Source organism: Dreissena polymorpha, chromosome 1, assembly GCF_020536995.1.
Source record: "Dreissena polymorpha isolate Duluth1 chromosome 1, UMN_Dpol_1.0, whole genome shotgun sequence".
Lineage (NCBI taxonomy): Eukaryota > Metazoa > Mollusca > Bivalvia > Myida > Dreissenidae > Dreissena > Dreissena polymorpha.
In genome coordinates this window covers 86,894,082-86,914,044 of record NC_068355.1, presented here as the reverse complement: position 1 = coordinate 86,914,044, position 19,963 = coordinate 86,894,082, and the positions used below count along the sequence as shown (strand labels likewise).

Below are 19,963 nucleotides of genomic sequence, written 5' to 3'. Positions count from 1 at the left end.
CGCGTATCATCCCGTACTGCGTTTGCTGCAGCTAAGAACTGCACAGAAAAAGACATTCGCTATCTTTGATCTCATTCATTGAAGTCTTTACCTTTCATTAACTGCAACCACAATCAATGCCGTATATCTTTTTTAAAGATTTTTCTTGTTTATTTTAAGCTTCCAGGTAGCAAAAACCTGAATACAAGACTTAGTATAGAAAAATGTAAGGATAACAAGAAGTGTTTGTGAAACACAATGTCCCCCTATATGATGTTTGACATTGTAGGATGACCTTGACCTTGTGAAGGATGACCTTGACCTTGACCTTTCACCACTCAAAATGTGCAGCTCCATGAGATACACATGCATGCCAAATATCAAGTTGCTATCTTCAATATTGCAAAAGTATTCATAAAATAAGCGATTTGGGCCACATATATTTGACCTCTGACCTTGAAGGATGACCTTGACCTTTCACCACTCAAATTGAGCAGCTCCATGAGATGCACATGCATGCCAAATATCAAGTTGCTATCTTCAATATTGCAAAAGTATTCATAAAATGAGCGATTTTGGTCACATATAATTGACCTCTGACCTTGAAGGATGACCTTGACCTTTCACCACTCAAAATGTGCAGCTCCATGAGATACACATGCATGCCAAATATCAAGTTGCTATCTTCAATAATGCAAAAGTATTCATAAAATGAGCGATTTTGGCCACATATATTTGACCTCTGACCTTGAAGGATGACCTTGACCTTGACCTTTCACCACTCAAAATGTGCAGCTTCATGAGATACACATGCATGCCAAATATGAAGTTGCTATCTTCAATATAGCAAAAGTTATTGCAAAATGTTAAAGTTGGCGCAAACAGACAGACAGACCAACAGACCAACAGACAGACAGGGCAAAAACAATATGTCCCCCACTACTATAGTGGGGGACATAAAAAATAAATGTGAAATGAAATAAAGGCAAATATGATTGTCAATTAAATTTTTATAAAATTATAACAAAACATGGCATTGTCTACATGAACGATTAATCCTTTAGAAGCCGATTTCTGGCCAGTGTACTCTCAACCAGTTATTTTGCAGGTTGGCTATTTTCTTGTTCAGCTATTCCCCCAGTATGTCATTTAAATGACTAAGGCTTTTGGTTATAAATGAACCTGCTTGTCCTCTTTGTTAAATCTGAAAGTAAACATTTCTCACTTGCATTTTGGTAATGTAATGTCCAAAATGACTGCAAACATCATTTAAAGCCAAAATATGCAACAAATCCACCTTAAAATGAAATTTCCAATTAAATTGTCCACTTTTTGATACATTTTTGGTGTATGTCTGTATGCCGTTGCTTGGGTCAGACATAATAAATATTGTAAAAATTCTTGGGGTTTCACACCACCTATTTATTTTGTTTTGTTCTTGTGGTCAGACCCAAAAAATAATTAAATTTTTAAGTGAAATGGATTAAAACTGAAAAAATTGGACAGTGTTTAAAAATAACTGATATCCTCGTATTGGGTATTTTGGGCGGAGTAAGGCTTCAATTAATGAATTTGATAAAACTCATAAAAATGAAAAAAGGTGCATAAAGTTAAAGTTTGTAATTCAAAACGAATACATTACCAATTAAAGTTTACACAAAAACCAACTTTTAACATGTTAAAATTTGTTTACTCTTTAACAAAATGAAAATCCCTCACTGCGCATGCTCTACATAATGTAAGGTATTTTAGACGGTCACCACCAAATGGATAATACAGCACAAAAAGGTTAAGTAACCCTCTTCACATTGAATGGAACACTTTTGTAATATGATTGCAACTGGAATATCGAAATACGATTGCAACTGGAATTTCGAAATATGATTGCAACTGGAATTTGAAATATGATTTCAACTGGAATATTGAAATATGATTTCAACTGGAATATTGAAATATGATTGCAACTTGAATATTGAAATATGATTTCATTTTTTGAAATATGATTGCAACTGGAATATTGAAATATGATTTCAATTGGAATATTGAAATATGATTGCAACTGGAATATGGATATTATTTAAAAATTGTGTAGTGTAATGTTCATAATATCAATGTCAAAGTGCTCTCCAATGATCTGATCATTTAAAGGGACTTTTTCATGTTTTGGTAAATTGACAAAATTGAAAAAAATTGTTTCATGTTCGCAAATTGTCGATGTAGTTATGATATTTGTGAGTAAACAGTAATACTGAAAATTTACCATGCTATAAAATATCCAGTTTATGCATCTTTTGATGATTTAAAAACCAGATAACTATAAAGCGTTGCAATGCAAAACGATTCAATAATTTGGAGAGTTCTGTTGTTGTCGTTATATTTTGTGACACTACGAGGATTGCTTATATAAAGTATAAAATACATCACTCACTATGAAAATGGATGGCGGAGTGGTCTAAGCGTTAGACTTTTACTTCAAGGGTCAGTGGTTCGAGTCCAGTTGAGGGTTACTTTTATTTATTTATTTAATTTTATTCTTATTTTTAACTTGAGCTTTTTAGATCCAATGTTTACATTTATCAATATAAAGCATTTAATGACAAACTTCAATACAGGCCAAAATCTGTGAAAAGGTCCCTTAATATTCTTATGTCCATTCAGTCTTCATAAACACATGGATCTTTCATTCAAACCTATAGCAATAGTTGTTAAAAAATATCAAGTGCACTCATTTATTTAATCTGTCACAACATGTCATATCATGACTGTGTAAGTCAAATAGGAATGTATTAAAGAATATTGGTGGATAGGACAGTTTGCATTTGTTTTCTATCCTACTAAAATTTCGACTTCAACATTCGACTTTGACTTGCCAGGGCTCAACATTAACAGTTGTCCTATTGCCCCTGGCAAGTAAAAGTTGGGTCCGGGCAAGTTATTTTATAATCTAGTTATCCGCCCAGGCAAGTGCAAAAAAACCAAAGAGCATTTAATTTTGACTTTAATTAGACTTTAATTGCTGTAATCATTTTGTTAAATGTGCAAATAAAAAAAAAATATTTTGTGGTGTATCATTTTGATCTTTATTAAAAAATATGAGGTTTACAGTTAATGTGATATTTCATGTTTGGGCAAGTGGCTTTACATTCAGGGCAAGTAGATTTTCTAAGTACTTGCCCAGCAGGGCAAGTTAGTTTTTAGGTTAATGTTGAGCCCTGCTTGCACCCAATTTTCCTTTTTGCCAGAAACTTTAAAGGGACCTTTTTCCAGATTTTGGCATGCATTAAAGTTTGCCATTAAATGCTTTAAATTTGATAAATGGTAACATTAGAACTAAATAACCCCAGTAAAAAACAAGAATAAAATTTACAATAGAAAAAAAGTAAACCTCAACTTGGCTTGACCCACTAACCATTGGAGTAAGAGTCTAGCACTTAAACCACTTGGCCATCTGTTCTCATACAGTTATTGTGTATTTTGCACATTATGTAAGCGATTCCCATAATGTCACAAAATATAACGATAACAACAGCATGCGCAACACTTTTTTTTATACTGGAAAATGCGTGATGAAGAAATACCCCTATGTTGAAAATACCGGCAGTAACAACAGTTTCATGATCAGAAGATATTTATTAGATTGTTTGTCTTTAAAATCTTTTATCAAACGGATATAAACTTAATTGATTGTTACTTTTAATAGGAATAGGACATGTTTATTCATAAATTCTTTTGTCCCTTTTTCCCATAGTATTGAACCTCCTCATAGTCATGGACGTACATGTAGATATCTACGTCTCTGTCATAGTATAGTGACTTTTAACGCAAAACTCTAAAGAAGTGCTGGAGAGTAGTTTTTTCCAATTTTTAGAAGTTGTAATTTATTTGAAAACAAGACTGTTGTCAAGCAACATGGTCCCCTACCAGTGAAACTCCACCATTGTCAGATTTTTTATTATTTTTTATTATATTTGTTGCCATAACAACCAGAATTTTTGACGTAGGAACAAAATGAAATGACGTGCATAATCTCCATATTGCCATCTATCCATGTTTGAAGTTTGATGAAAAAATATGAAGAACTTTTAAAGTTATCGCAGGATCCAGAAAAGTGTGACAGACTGACTGAGTGACTGACTGACAGACACACAGAGCACAAACCATAAGTCCCCTCCGGTTTCACCGGTAGGGGACAATTATACATGACTATTACAATGATTATTCTCATGATTTCCGGTGTTCATTGGAAAGTAGGTCATGTTTATGCCAGGGTGATGCTCATTTTTAAATAATGTAACACAGATTTATGTTAGTTTGTTTATGGATTAATAGTATCTTTATCAAATGGTTTTATATGCCACTTATTTTTTAATAAAATTTTAAATTATTTTAAGAACAAAAAGAGAAAGAGTTTTTTCATTTTAGAACAAGCACATGTGCATAGCAACAAATCTAAGCAATCAATAAGAAGGGCTGATATTATGAGAACCCTTATACATGATACAGATTACTACAGGGAGCTAAGTCTATCTATCTATCTTCGGATACTGTTGAACTCCCATTTCGGGTTTTATTAACAGATAGCGCTGTCAGTGCGAGAAAAAGATTTATACTATATTGCAGGGGTCTAGCTAGGCTCAAAATTTAGGGAGAAGTCACTTCTCCCTAAAGCCAAAATAGGGAAAAGTGGTAACATCTTTGGGAGAAATGGAACATTTGCCTCATACAGTAGATCTTAGTTTGTTTCTTATATTTTGCGGCAACTTAAAGGATAAGTGGTCTCTGTTCAGCGTTCAATCAACTCTTCACTTGTTTTATACAATAAGACATGTTAAGTGTATAAAACCTAAATTTTCCTTATTTCTCATTGATTGTTGATAATGATGGTACTTTTAATTATTTTCTTTCCTGAACAGGTGTATCAAATAAACTTCAATTGTAACAAATCATTAATGTTAAGAATCTTTTTACTTCCTTGTTAATTTTAAGGAATTCAACATTAAATCAAATTCATATTTTGTTACAATTATTTGTTTTAAATAAAAAATTCATTTAAAATCTCATTTTACAGCAGAGATTCCTAATCTGACCTGTTAAGCCCCATATTTATTGCCAGTGCTAGGTTACCTCTTCCCATATGATCATTCTTGAGAATTGCTTTAATAATGGGCCATTTAACTAAGCTTAAGCATAGTTATTTGTAGCCAGCACAAGGCAATTAATCAAGGCATCATCTATGAACAATTTTAAGAAGTCTAAAAGCTCCAGACTGTTCCGTTGAATGTTCAACTTTGCATGACCTGTAAATGGGGCAACTTATGACTGAGAATCCTCCTGTGTCCAATTCTCCTGTGTCCAATTCTCCATATCAAATTGATTTTAATCAGTCAATGTCTGGCACAAAGTAAATCATTTAAAGGGGGAGTTGTTACTTCGCCTTCATGAAATAACTATGCAAAATTAATATTCCCTGGGCGAACAAATCGCCCACTTGCGAGACCCCTGATAATGTACAATAAAAGTTTTGACAGTAAGATGTCAAGAAAGAAAGTAAGACTGAAACAAAGTTTGAAAGTGTTAGTATATGTATAGACAAGAGTTAAAATCAGGTTAAAAACACACTCTGCCGAAACAAATTGTATGAAATTCGGCTTACTGCCAGCTTGAAAGATTCAAGCGTTGGCAGGAGGACAATTTTTGAAGGGAGGTTGTTCCATAGTATGACAGACATTGACAGTGATGGGAAAAAAGGAGAATTTATAATAGTAACTGTGTGAATCTGCCTATAAGCTAAAGAATGTGTATGGCGAGTCAATCTCCTGGGTTTTTCCAAATAAGTGAGGACGGGGACAGCTACTAAAGAGTGGAGGACAACTTTGTAAAATAATACTATTTTAGCATCAGTCTGTTTGTTCTCTAGAGATCTTGTACCAAGTGACTGTTGCATGTCTGAGACACTATCATAAGTGGAATAGTTGTTATGTATCCATCTGATTGCTCTTCTCTGAACCATTTCGATTTTATTGATGTTTTGTTTAGTGTACAGCAACCAGACTGAAGAAAAGTATTCTACTTGAGGCCTGACAAGAGTTTTATAGGCAGTTTTTTTCACTTTTTTGTTTTTAGTTTGGATGTTACGTTTAAGGAAACCAAGTGTTCTTTTTGTTGTTGAACATATTCTCCCAGAGGGGTAACTTCCTATATACGGGTATATAGGGGTGTGCCGAAAATATTGGGTGTGTTTTTCGACTAAAATTATAGATATGGGTATGATTTTGAGCATCTAAGTATAGATATGGGTATTTAAATACAAAATTTGCTTGTATATAAATGCATATAGATTTGCAAGTATCAGTAACAAAATGGGTATGATAAATTTCATTTTATCCCATTTTCACCGCGACATTGACGGTATAACACGTTGTGGAATATACTTGCTTGTATTCAACACTGTGGAATATACCTGTCACGTGCACGGACTACTTTTTAAATGACGTCATGCAATATACGCTAAAATTAGGTCGATATTGTTTGGGTCATTGATCGAATTTTAAGGTCACCCATTAGAAGAAAATGTGCATATTTTGCAGAAAAATATATTATATATATATGACATATTCACCAAAAGAAATTTAGAAATAAAATATAAAATTACACGATTTTTGTTTTATTATTTTTTTATTTATATTTACTTTACCACTGAATGATTTTTCATAAGAAACAAAGTCGACAAAACTTACGCTTCAAAATTATACGACCTTCAACTTTTAAATCTAGTCATATGACATAATTTTTCGCCATCCGTATAATGAATCAGCTGATTGATGGCGTCATAAAATGACATACTTATTGCGTCATTTTCCCCATTTTTTTGACGATTTATTATAATCGCGACTTATTTCACATGTTTTCTACATGTGCTGTATGTCGACATATCTGAATTGTCAATTGATCACATTTTCCTTATTTCGTGTAATGTGCATTGTTTATAACCAAAGCATATACTTTTGACATTTAACTTACATACATGTATAAAGAATGTACAAGCCATACACATATCGCACAGTTCATGAATAATCTGCTATGTTTGCTTTCCTATTTAATTCACGTTAGGCATAGAGCTGTGTAAAGTATAAGATGGTAAAAATAGCACCACACTGGAATTGGGAACGTCCCATTTTGTACACGGGTATTTTCTACTCATTTATCTGTTGTGTACTGGAATGTTTTCCATTCTTTGTGTATTTATTATTATGTATTAAACTATTTTCTCGTACAATAAGGGCATTTACCATAGATAAATAAAACATTGTGCAAGTTTAAACATAATTATGTTTATATACAGAAATCTGCAAATGCAACCGAGTTTACCAACGGCTATTATTAGATAAACTGCTCCGGTTCATTTGAACAGCAGTAATGTAGAGTACATGACGTAGCGTGTGACGAAGAAGAAAGTTTATCGCGTTCATAAACTCATTTGAATAAAGTGATATAATGGCATAAGGGTCTTTATTTAACTATGCTAAAATAATTATTAAAGACCCTAGATGCAAAATCGTCAATTATTGAGTTCAATGGATTATTAGATGGATTTTAAAGGATAATTAAACTTTAAAGGTAAGATACTAGTTCTTACGTGTTTTGATTTTTGTTTGTACTTTTGTCGTTCCCTGTTCTCGTGGAAATGATTTTAACATGGGCGCAATTGATGCATCGGATCACACACGGCATACCCATAACATTATATAAAAACACGGTGACGTTCTGCGCGTCCTTAAATTCGTCGTCCGAAGTCGGAAAACGTATTGCCCTGTATATTATCAAATAAAGTGTCAGTCGCTGCAATTGTCTGTTTACTCGTCAAAATTGTCAAGGTCTTCGATATCTAAAGAAACTTCAGCGTACAGTTTATTTAGTATTGACAGACCTGTACAAAGTCGCGCCAGTCAAAAATCATAAAAAGCGACATTTAAAGTTATGGTAGCCAGAACTAGGTCGTCAATGGTGTACATGTATGTTGACATCGACAGCATTTTGTCAGGAGCAATCGCCGCCATATTGGATTTTGATCATTTTCTTTCGAAAATAAAATAAATTATAGTAAAGTAAAATCTTCTTTTCGCGGTCGTAATGTGTTAAAATTCGCAAACTGCGTAAAATTGAATGTAGGCATATGGTGATATTTTTACTTGTTTTACAGTCTGTGTGTGAATTTTTTAAAGACTATTTTGCGTACCAGAACAAATACATGTATATCACTACGCATGGTTACATTTGATAGATTGTAAGCGCTTTTATGACCGAATTAAAATTATTGTTAAGGTTATTAGATCTATTTATGTTAAATGTCACGTTGAAAAAATCAAATGGGATAAATAGAATACTAGGATTAGCGTTGAATACAGAGAAGTTTATGTTGCTCGGCTCGAACACCGAAAGCGCTCGCCAAGGCTCGCGCTTCCGGCGTTCTAAGCCTCGCAACATAAACTTCTATGTATTCAACGCTAACCTAGTATTCTCTATATTGTATGTAAATGGGTATCAAAAAGTAAATTTCATATATAAAATTTACAAATACATGTAAACGTATAATAGCATATTAAATTAGTATACTGTATTGATAATTGATAGAGATTAAAATTCTAGTATAAAATGTGTCCACTTTATCAAATTCTAGTATTGAAATGGGTACAGTTTATCAAAATTCTTGTCTTGAAATGGGTCCACTTCCTCAATGGTATCGTATACAATGGGTCAGCTTTTTCAAAAATCTTGTATCAAAATGGGTCTACTTTATCAGAGTTCCAATATAAAAATAAGTCACTTTTCGGAAGTCTCAGTGGGACACCCCTACCCTAAAATTTGATAAGTTACCCCTCCGTCATATTCTATTAATGTGAGTGTTGAAAGAAAGGGCTTCGATAAGTCTACTCCTAAGTATTTTGCACTTGGTACGGTTTCAAGGATATTGCCATGTAATATATAATTATGTTTGATTTTATGTTTGTTTTGAGTTATATTAAGGACTTGGCATTTACTGGAGTTAATGCTGTAATTGGTTGCAATCATTTAGGTTGTTGATCGTGAGGTACACAGAAATGTCATCAGCGAAGAGAGGGACTTGGGGTCTTACATGATCTGGTAGATTGTTTATGTAGAGGAGAAAATAAGAGGGGGCCTAGGACAGAGGCTTGGGACACACCAAATGTCACTGGAACTTCATCAGATTTCTCACCCTCCAGAACGACAACTTGAGTTTGACCTATTATGAAAGAACGGATCCAGTCAAGAGTACAGCCTCTGATAACATGTTCGTGAACTTTATAGAGAAGTTTAAAATGGCTAATCAATAGTCTTGCTAAAGTCCAGAAGAATAAGATCTGACTGCTAGCCTGCAACAAGGGTTCTCGCAAGGTCATCTACCAGTTGGATGAGATGAGTTTTGCCAGTCTTAGCCAGTATTTTGTCAAAACAATGCAGATTTAAATGCAGTTTTTGTTGTTATGTCCAAGAATACATATTTAACTATACAGTAGACTCTGCCAATACCGGACTCTCTTAATACCGGAACTCTCCCGATTCCGGACGGTCGGGCCAGTCCCGTATTTTCTCCTTCTATTTCTTTGTTAAAAAATGTTGAATAAACCGAACTCTCTGAAAACCGGAAACCGGACGGGTATCTCCATAAATTTGGTCATTTTCAACGTAAAATACATTGAGTATACCGGACGGTCTAAATTCTCAAGATGCCCGAGGCGTGAAAATAACAATACCTAGTCAGCACAGCGAGTGCGGTGTCACACATTTTGCTCGCGCAATTATCGATAATCGGATTAAACATACCATAAAGGTGTCAAGTCGTTACCGCGCTATGGGAGTCCGATTAAGTAATGTAAAACAAACTGTGAATGTCTATAATAGACGTGCGGTAGCACCAAAAAGTGATTGACTCGATCGTTTTATTAATTATTTATTATCGCCTATGATAAATAATTTAATTAAAAAATTAATGCATGCCGTTGCGACGATCACTTTCTTGTTATCTTCTCGGGTATTTTAAAAGATCTTATAGCCATGTTTTTAACGCTGAAATGGTTGTTTGTTTGTTTGTCAGATAAACTGTTAGAAATATGACTGTTAAATATCCATCCATCTGTATGCAAATTCATTCATTGCCGTTTACTAATTTCGAATGCATCTAAAATTTCGCAGCCTCCAGCTAAACGCAGACGCGTAGAGCTTACGTCAGAGGATAAGATAAAGATTACATGTATGAATATCTTAAAAAATAATTATGACGCGGTTTTTTGCTTGTGTGTATGTTTTATGAAATGTGGTACATGTATGTATTGAAAAATAAATCGTGTATCTACAACAATCTTATTTGTGTCGTCACTCGCCTATATGACAAATGCCACATACGTACATGTATAAAGCACCACGCTCACTTTGGGATTAATCAAAACAAGTTGGTATGGATTTTTTTTGCTTTTTATCGATTAAAAACACATTTTGTAAGAATGCAATTAACATTATCAGTACCTGCGTACAGTTATCACATGGTACATGTAAATGTATATGGTTTGTTTTATTTTTATGTGATTCTGTATACAATGCATACCATGTATATTTCGGCAATATGAAAACTCTTGGTAAACCGGAACTCTCTGAAAACCGGACGATCAGGCCGGTCCCGAGACCGTCCGGTTTACAGAGAGTCTACTGTATATTGAAACATAACAGGTGTGTGTTTTGTATTTGTTCACAAAATACGGGGCAATTGCACTTTACCTGTACGTAAAAAAAAACGGAAAAGCGTACCCTTACCCTAACCTCTCTATGCAACTCTTTGCAACGTACATCTAATAATCCTTTTTATCCTATATTTCCTTAGTATTGGGGGCTACCGCCCCCAAACCCCCACTATGTCAATAGAGGTAAACAACTGCTTACCGGTAGAGAGCAATCTGGCCTAAAATTTGTATGTATTCATTAAGAGGGCCGAATTACTAAGCATAGACATGCCCCTTGTACCACTCAATACACGGTAATCGGAGGATATATATTAATGAATGTGTTAGAGCTGCAGCAATTCGATCCGATGCATTGAAAATCGGTTTGAAATGAATCGATTCGATTACGATACCAACCCTACCAAATTTGCTTCGATTTTTAAACATATAGACATAGATACGTAGCGCATGTCATAAAGGCGCGGGCGATTGGTTACTTATTACTTAAGTCATCCAATCAATAAGCGCCTTACGGTCTACTTTGGAAAAAGCGTCAAAATGGCTGAAAAAGTTGTGGACAACAAATTGAAATTATCAGATGCCCTAAGTCCTTCTGAACCACTAACCTAATGCAACATGTCAAACGCAAACATAACGTTGACTTAGGAGGAGGTTACTTTAAACCTATTTATTATAGCTTGATTGCATCGAAAGCCTGAGGCATATACAATGTATAAACGCTCTCGAGTCTGTTTCCTGGGCCTAGAACCAGTACTTGGTGTCTTTGAGGGAGATCTAAAGAATGCTCCCACGATGGGGATCGAACCCGTGACCTCCCGCCTAGGCGGACACCATATCCATTACACCATGGCAGTGCTTTCCACAGGATTTTTTAGGGGCCCCGGGGCTTATAGGGGTGGCTTCCGGAGGGGTGTCCCCTCCTGACGTTGATTTTTTAATTTATTAACGTGTTGATTGACGTTCTGTGGTGCTTTATAACTCTAAGAAAAACAGCGTCTAAAGACGTCATTTGGTGCGCTATGACTCTTCAAGAAAATCCCCCAGCTATAAAGTCATTTATAAAGATATATTTTAATAATTGTTTTAAAACTTTCCCCGACTTAAAAGATTCCTCAATACATCTGTATCAACCCGATTCTATTACTGCATACTTACTACTTTTCAAGTTTCTATTCATTACCCAATAATCCCATTTTTAAAAGCAATTTCTGGTAAATATTGACGATTTAAGTGCTCAATAATTTCTTTTACAACAAACATTGCCATTTTTCTGAAGTATCAAATAAATTTCTGCATAATTGAATATTAATAGATTTGATGAAATATTGCCACTGAACATTTGTAAATCGCTTGATGTGGTGTGTGCTTGATAATACAACGCTCAATACACGCATGCTTTCTATGCACATGACGTGACGTTGTACATGCTGCATAATTTTCGCGCCCTTTTTATTCAGACAAAGGGTCAACACAAAATAAATTATCACTGTTTATTTGAAGCAAGAATCTGTTTATGTAGAGTTAAAATTTACATTTGGAAGTGGGTTTCGGATTACTTATTTAATTATGCTCATTTGAGACTTGAAGAAAACATGAACATTTGCGAAATGAATTCAGCGATAATTTGTTTAAACACTTTGAGAGTCAAGTAAATGTTTTGAGAGTATTATTCATGAAATGCACAACCTCCATGATGATCATAGCCATCATCAGTCTTCTTAGCCAAGATATCTGTGGCAATTTCATTTACGTCACGAGTCGTCTGCATGATTTAACTACAAGTAGTGCCCGCCTACGAGTGCTGTCGCTTATACAAAGCGATCTTACGCTCTCATTGGCCAATATTTATTTTCCAATACAATGACGCTCCGCCACTAAGCAGGCTTTAGTTGGGTAAAGCATTAGATGTAGTTGACCAAGAATCGTAAATCGGCTTTCAAAATTGTCGGCGAAGTCGATAATGCTTTAATGTTAAGAATGGCTAGTTGCAGTAACACAGGGGTTAACGTAAGAAATTGACACTCACTTGCCCGGGGGGCAAGTTACTTTGAACATCTACTTGCCCTCATTAAAAACTGGTTGCCCTATTTTGAAGTTAATTTTTTATTGTCATTTGAATTTTAAAGCATTGATTCACATGCATTATTATGCTAGATTTAATTTCAGCTATATTCAATGTATCAAAAATAAAATAATAATCATTCTTATAATATAAAGTTGTCATCAAAACAAAATCTGGACAGTTTTATTTCATTGAATAGTCACTATTGAATACAATACAAATGAAGAGATTTTTACTATTGAAATTTTAAAACGGTATACTTGTCACTATACTATACAAGTTATGGCATAGATTAAAAGGGGGAAGGGCTTAAAATAGTACTGTGAAAATGATTGTTCAGAGTTTGAAAATTATGTTGCTGTCTTTATCAAATTCAAACCATGGAAATTCATCAAGCCACAATGTTTGAAAGTTACGCTTTCGTGATTCATTTTCATATTTTCTCTTCCTTTCTTTTTCGGTTGTTTCAATGGTTTGTTCCTTTGAGTGTTTCGAGTTACTTTTTTAATTAAAAATAGAAAAGATCGGCTAGACGCTACCGTCCGCCATGTTGAAATATCTGCCAAGTAGAACTTGTTTTGAGTGTTTAGATTGGCTTATACAACGCAAGCTACCAATCAAATCTCGTTTTACTTGTACTTGATAAAAAATATATTGACCCAAAGAAAATAAATAGATACAAGGGTAAAAGTCGAAAAAATACCGCAATTATGCTAATACAAAACGGACTTGCCAGGCGGACTATTTACTTTGGAAAATCACTTGCCCACGACGATTTTAACCCGGCACGGGCAAGCAGGTGTCCGCAAAAAAAAGCCCTGTTACAGCCAAAATACACTGATCAGAAAATTTCAGGCGCCCTGCGGACTCTGATTTCGAAATTTAAGTGCCCCGTTGAGGGACCGTTAAATTGCCAGTGGAAAGCACTGCATGGCGACCCTAGCAGGAGGTAGCACCAGTGCAAATACTCAAGTCGCCAACCTTATTATTATTTATTTATTATATTATTGTGTAGTCAACACAATCTTCTAGTCAGAAGTTTATTGATATTAATATTGAGTTCCTAATTTGCTATTCTTTTTTATGTGTTTTATTGAAATATTGACATAGTTTGTCATAAAAATGGCAGTTTTTTGCTAAATATTTCTTACAAATGTTAATTTAACCCACTTTCAACACTTTTTAAAACACTGTTGAACCAACCAAACTATATCTAACAAACACACAAATGCCTAAGATATCTAGGAATGCAACACATTTGAACAGACATGTTTATTTTGAGGCAGAAGAGTGAATATATGATAAAACTAGGTGAAACTGTCTTTTCTATGGAACATTTTCATATTAGACGAAATACACGGTGTATATGCATATCAGTGGTCTCTACGTCAAAATGCTGCCTCTCTGTTCATTCTCGGCTGCCTCTCTGTTATATACAAGAAAACGGATGATCAACATTCACAAAACAGGTAAGAAAATATAAAATTAAAACCCGTTAACACATCTGTGCATAAAAAGAGAAGATCCATGAGTTGAAGCATATATTCAGCTAAATTTTCACAGTATTCCGCAAGTCCAAACACTTATCACAACCTCTATCGAAGATGGAATGATGACGAGGTTGGTGGAACAATCGTGCATACATGCCACTTTGATGAATTTTTAACATAGCTTTTCCCTGATATGCCAAATATCTAGTGTCATTGATATCATCTTTATGACCAAATCCTTACGTTCAATGTACGCTATATAGTAATTTTCATCAATTTTACTTTAAAAATGCCTACTTTCGCTTTCATTGTGGCACAGGAAGCCTCTTGATAGGCTCACTTGTATGGCACGGGTAGCCTATCAAGTCCTCGATTGACACTGGCATGAGAACACTCCCCATTACATTTTAGGCCGAATAGCCGTTCCTCGCAACAATGGGAATGGTGTATTTTAAGGGTCGCAATGATAAAATGATTATCTTTATCATTAAATAAATTTATTTAAACTGACATAAAATTCAAGTTCAATATTTTGACACCAGAATTGTCAGTTTCACAATAGTTAAAAGAAATATGCCATGTGTAGTCAAGATTATCTGCAGTATTTTGTTCTTCTAAAATCCAACGGATATGCGACACTCCACTCTTGATTGTAGCATGTCGACTTTAAATGTTGAATGTCATATCGTGCGTCGCTTAAATGTCGTGTGTCGACCATGAAGGTCGACACGTGACAATCTACTTGGCACTATCCGGATTCCGTATTTAACACGTGTTAAAATTTTTGATAGTAAAAATTTAAAATGTCAGAATATTGTATGTAAATATCACTTTTAACGTAATTATTTAGACTAACGCTATAGGCTACAAATTTGTGGTATCTAAATGTACTTGTATAAATCCGTCAGTAATGAAAATCGCGTTGATAAATTGCTGAAATAATGAACACATATTGGTGCCACGTATTTACAGTACATAATGTAAAAACCAAAGATTCGTTAAAATGCCATGACGAGTTCATGGATTAACTCGTGCAATTCAAGTAACATGTAGCCGGCTAGCCTCAGATTTTCAAAAGGGCCCATTTTAAAGCGTCCTTTTAAAACAGCTTTTTACAAGTGGATAAACCAGTCAATAAGTATCAGGACGTCCCTGTCATTGACTCGGACTAGTTGCGTCCTGGTTCACTGAGCCCTGGTATCAACCTTTATTCATTTGATATCAATGTTATCTTTTAATTTTCGCCAATAGCCAAAAGCACAAAATTGTGTTCATAAACAGGGACTTCCCTACGGGCGACTAGAGCGATAATTTTGCTCTAACGCCCGTGATATCGCCCTACGAGCCCAGAAAAGCGAAGATCAAGTTGCCCGATTGTTTAGTAAACAAGACCGGAAAAGCGAAAATCAAGCCGCTGATTATTATTGCCAATGCGTGCTGCCGCCCGCAGGCGATTTGCAAGTTTATTGTTTGTTGTTTATCTAACGGTTACGCAATTTACCCCCCGCACGGATCGTTAATTGATCGTGACAAAAAGTCTCTTAATATTGGTTGCTATAACAACACACTCGTTCCTCTTCGCATGTGGCGTAAGTTGTCTAATGATAACGTGATAATTGATTGACCATCCGATAATTGCAGGTTTTTTCGCAGTCAGCACGGTTAAAGGAAGTTGGCAAAAATAATTAAAGATAAACAAAACTGATCAAAGGTCTATTAATTACGTAGATCCATTATTAAATCCAGAAAGTTTTGTCAGTTTGTTAATCCATCTATAATTACGAGTATTAAACACCCGTCTTATATAAACTGGAATCAGTTCAATTTTTATACTAACCAGGGGTTTTTTGGCCCGATTTTATAGTTGAAATTTGGCTATGTTCCCAATCCCAAAAAGTATACTTCCAAAAATGTGGTAAAAAATTCCCAATTTCCAAAAAAAAACAAAAAAAAACATTTTTTTTTTTTTAGAAAGAAGTGTCTGATGCCATGCCAGTGTCAATCGACGACTAGATAGGCTACCTGTGCCAGAAAAGTGAGCCGATCCAGAGGCTTCCTGTGCCACAACGAAAGCGAAAGTAGGCATTTTTTAAGTAAAATTACTATCGTGACGTTACCCGTTTCCGATAGACACCTATTTCCGATAGGTTCCGATATTGCGCGTGTTTTTGTTTACTACATGACGTCACAGGTAAACAACTTGCAAGCAAGTGCGTTCGACATCGGCGATTTTTTGTAGCTCAACAATTTCGTGAAAATGCTGCGAATTAAGGTAACAAATTTACTTATTACAAGTGTATACGTTTTTAACTGGTTTCTGCTAAGTACACATTTTGTTACTTAGTAAACAAGGTCTGAATACATCAATTAACTATGAACGCTCAATACGACAGCCATGTTTTGTTTCGTAAACTCCGCCCACTGTAATGTTATGGGTAAAGTTCCTCAGTGATTATTGTAAAATACTACACCCTACTGTAAACACGGGTTATAAATTAACATGTTCTGCTTAGACTTATTATATCGGAATGGATTTCGATTGCTCATAATATGGTTTTAGTTCTGTAAATTTACATCAATACATTGATAAATCATACAACACATACTGCTACTCTGCTGGGTATACAGCAAAGGCAAAAACTGAGGGAACAAATCATTTTGTTTAAAGCTTAAATCTCCAACTTCCCGCGGACCCACGCATGCAAGGCGGCGTTCGTATTCACCGACAACTCTAACTAGGGCATACATGGCAGTTAAAGAGGATAATATCCCCGTATATAGGGCTTCAAAGATATATGGAGTGCCTCTTACCACGTTGCGCGATCGCGTAGACAGTAGAGTGTCGGTTGATAGCGTAAAAAATGGACCCGCACCGCTGCTTAGCCTCAGTGAGGAACAGCTACTGGTCGAGCATGTGAAAGGTCTAGCGCGTGTCGGGTACGGGTACACTCGGGCAGAAATATGCACCAAGGCGTCCGACTTCGCTGTTTACCTTGGAAAACAGGGAAGGGAAGAGAAACCACTCAGTCTCAAATGGTTCTATGGCTTCATGGGCAGGTGGCCAGAACTCAAAGTTGTTAAGCCATCCGGACTTCCTGAACAACGAGCAAGGTGTGCTTCTAAGGAGGTGATCCTGAACTACTTTGAAGAACTGAAAACTATCTTCGACAAGTACGAGTTGCACAACAAACCTCACCTTGTGTACAACATCGACGAAAAGGGTATAAATACCGAATATAGACCACCAAATATTGTAGCTGGCTTCGATGCACGTCCTCAAGTGGTGATGGCCGAACGATCGAAAACGGTGACAGTGATCGGCGGAGGAAATGCTCTTGGTTCCCAGATACCGCCATTCTTTGTATTTCCCGGTCAACGGATGCTACCGGAGCTTATGGTCGGAAAGAGTGAAGGGACTGAAGGCATGATGACGCAATCTGGTTGGTCAAACAGCGAAGTGTTTCTTCGCTATATGAAGACACACTTCTTGAAATATGCCATGGGACGCAACCAAGAAGATACCACATTGGTGTTGTACGATGGCCACAAGAGTCACATCTCCATTGAACTCATTGAATGGGCAAAAGAGAACAGAATAATACTATTCGTTCTACCACCTCACTGTTCCCATATTTTACAGACCATGGATGTCGGTTGTTTCGGCCCATTCCAAAAGAAATACAACCAGGAATGTTTAACGTACTCCAGACTGCACCACCAATGTGTGACCCGGTACGATGTTTGCAAATTGGCGTGCAAAGCATACACTGTAGCTCTGTCGCATGTCAACTTGCAAGCATCGTTCAGGAAGACTGGAATTTATCCGTTGCAGAATGCCATTGATGCGGTGACTAGTCTTGGCGATGCCATAGCACCTTCAGAGCTGAATGCAGCCACCTGTGAAAAGCTGGCTTCTGGTGCGGATAACATTATCCAACATGAGCCTGACATAAACGACGGTGCAAAGTTCTTCAGTGACTTCCCCACTGAATATTCGAAGAAAGTGTCCAAACCCCGCCGAAATATCCACAAGCTTGTTGGTGGCAAAGCAATGACGGAAGACAAAACGTTCAACGATGTGCGTCAATACATTGCCGAGTCCGCCACCCGCCCATCGACCGCTGGCAAGGCAACAACTACAGGCAGTCCAGTAGCAGGACCATCACGTGCAATACAGACCAGTGATGATGACTCCATGTCCTTAGATGAAGATGTGACAGACGATGAGAAATGTTGCGTGTGCAAGAAGTACAACTGCACTTCAAAAGATGGACAGTCTCTTGCAATTTACACATGGGCGCAATGTGATGTATGCCAACACTGGACACACCTTAAATACTGCACACCAGTCAGAGTAGTTCGGAGAAACACCTCTTTCAAATGCCCATGTTGTTAAATAAGTTTTTTTGTTGTTTTAAATTTGCGATTTCAATGAATATTGTTTCTTAATTGAATTTGTTTATTGTTTTAGTGCATTTGCACCGCTGTTTCGTAAGTCAGTGCTTGAAATGACGTCACGATATGACTATTCCTGGAACTATCGGAAACCGGTGTCGCACTTTCTGTTTTTACAGTTTTTGACGTCCGTTTGTTTATATTGTTAACTTCCCTTATTTTGGCTCGTTTGTTCCCGTTTTTCGTTGTAAATTACACTTTGAACATTCATCTTGACGATGCAGTGACAGAAAAGACGACAATAAACACAGACAATTTTTTAAGGTGAGTTTTATTGTTAAATTATCGGAAACTGGTAACGCTAGGATATATAGCGTACATTGAACGTAAGGATTTGATCATAAAGATGCTATCAATGACACTAGATATTTGACATATTAGAGGAAAGCTATGATAAAATCATAAAGATGCTATCAATGACACTAGATATTTGACATATTAGAGGAAAGCTATGATAAAAAGTCATCAAAGTGGCATGTATGCACGATTGTTCCACCAACCTTGTCATCTTTCCATCTTCGAAAGAGGTTGTGATATGTGTTTGGACTTTCGGAATACTGTGAACATCTAGCTGGATATATGCTTCAACTCATGGACCTCCTCTTTTAATGCACAAATGTGTTTACGGGTTTCAATTTTATATTTTTTTACCTGTTTTGTGAATGCCGATCATCCATTTTCTTGTATATAACAGAGAGGCAGCCAAGAATAAACAGAGAGGCAGCATTTTGACAGAGAGGCCACTGATATGCATCTACACCGTGTATTTTGTCTAATATGAAAATGTTCCATAGAAAGGACAGTTTCATGCTCAACCCTCGTTATAAACATTAGGAGTTCATATAAACATATTAAATTATTATTGAATTCGAGTGATATGACTTTTTAAACGGATAATCTTATTTATTATCTAGTCTGAGCATTATCTAGTCTGAGCATGATGATAAAGATAATGTAGATGTATTATACACACAGTGATAATCGCCAGCATCAAGGTTATTCTTCAACATACACAATATTGTGTTGCCGCACTAAATCAGACATCACATTTAGGCTAAGATTGTATTTTAAATCACATTTTTAATTGAAATTCAAGATGCAGCAGGATTTTGTATCACGTGACCAAACATTCCGTAAAACTTTATTTGTTTTACGACATCATAAGTCAAAGCGGTTTTGGCTTTGCGAACAGGAAACAAAGCGAAAGTTTTTTACTCCCCACC

The 19,963-nt window shown here is 35.8% G+C and overlaps 1 protein-coding gene across 5 annotated transcripts in view; it reads right to left on the bottom strand.

Moving 5' to 3' along the window:
- The window catches only part of LOC127839075 (keratin-associated protein 5-1-like), a 45,361-nt gene extending 25,487 nt beyond the window's left edge, over positions 1 to 19,874 (bottom strand). For all 5 annotated transcript variants that reach the window (XR_008030145.1, XM_052367262.1, XM_052367271.1 and 2 more), the window contains exon 1: positions 19,714 to 19,874. The gene's annotated coding sequence lies outside the window, so the exon portion shown is untranslated. The remainder of the gene's footprint in view (positions 1 to 19,713) is intronic.
- Between the last annotated feature and the right edge of the window lie 89 nt (positions 19,875 to 19,963).